The sequence below is a fragment of the Ictidomys tridecemlineatus genome, unplaced genomic scaffold (genome assembly GCF_052094955.1).
Source record: "Ictidomys tridecemlineatus isolate mIctTri1 unplaced genomic scaffold, mIctTri1.hap1 Scaffold_122, whole genome shotgun sequence".
Classification (NCBI taxonomy): Eukaryota; Metazoa; Chordata; class Mammalia; order Rodentia; family Sciuridae; genus Ictidomys; species Ictidomys tridecemlineatus.
The window spans coordinates 419581-420912 of NW_027521114.1; positions in this window are offsets into that span (position 1 = coordinate 419581).

Below are 1332 nucleotides of genomic sequence, written 5' to 3' on the forward strand. Positions count from 1 at the left end.
TCTGGTGCAGAAGGACTGTTATAGAGATCAGAGTTTAGAGACTGGGTTACTGAAGGATCTTATAGAGGGAAGAGGTTGTAGACTGAGGTGCAGGTGGACTGTTACAGAGAGCAGTGGTTGGAGACTAGGGTGCAGAGGATCGTTTCAGAGAGGAGAAGATTCAGACTTAGGTTCAGAAGGACGGTTACAGAGAGCAGAGGTTGGAGACTGAGTTGTAAAAGGACTGTTACAGAGAGAAGCTTTTGAAGACTCAGGTGCAGAAGGACTGTTACAGGTAGCAGAGTTTGGAAATTGGGGTGCAGAAGGGACCGTTAAAGAGAGCAGAGGTTGGAGACTGCGGTATAGGACTGTTACCGAGAGCAGATGTTGGAGACTGGGGTGCAGGAGGACTGATGCAGAAAGCAGAGATTGGATTCTTGGGTGCAGAAAGACTGTTACAGAGAGCGGATGTTGGAGACTGCAGTACAGAAGGACTGTTGCAGAGAGCAATGTTGGGAGACTGGTGTGCAGAAGAACTCTTACATAGAGCACACCTTGGAGACTGATGTGCAGTAGGATAGATACAGAGAACAGAGTTTGGAGACTGGGTTAAAATTGACTGATACAGAAAAAAGAGTTTGGAGACTGGGGTGTCGAAGGACTGTTACAGAGAGCAGATATCGGACACTGAGGAGCTGAATGACTGTTGCAGAGGAAAGAGGTTAGAGACTGGTGTGGAGATGGAATGTTACAGAGAGCAGAGTTTGGAAACTGGAGTGCAGAAGAATCTTAAAAGAGCAGAGGTTGGAGACTGTGTCCAGAATGACTGTTGCCGTAAGCAGACATTGGATCCTGGTGTCCAGAAGGATCGTTGCAGAGAGCAGAGTTTAGAGACTAGGGTGCAGAAGGACTGTTGCAGAGAGCAGATGTTGGAGACTGGGGTGGAAAAGGACAGTTGCAGAGAGCAGCGTATGGAGACTGGGGTGCAGAAGGACTGTAAAAGACCAGTGGTAGGTGACTGGGGTTCACATGGATCTTACAGAGAGCAGAGTTTGGAGACTGGTGTGCAAAAGGACTGTTGCAGAGAGCAGATGTTGGAGACTTGGGTGGAGAAGAATAGTTGCAGAGAGAAGAGGTTGGAGACTGGGGTGCAGAAGGCCTTTTACAGAGAGCAGAGTTTGGAGACTGGGTTGCAGAAGTCCTGTTACAGAGGGCAGAGGTTGGAGACTGTTGTGCAGAAAGACTGTTATAGAATGCAGAGTTTGAAGACTGTATTGCAGAAGGATTATAAATAGAGTAGAGTTGGAAACTGAGGTGAAGAAGGACTGTTACAGAGAGCAGAAATAGGGACAC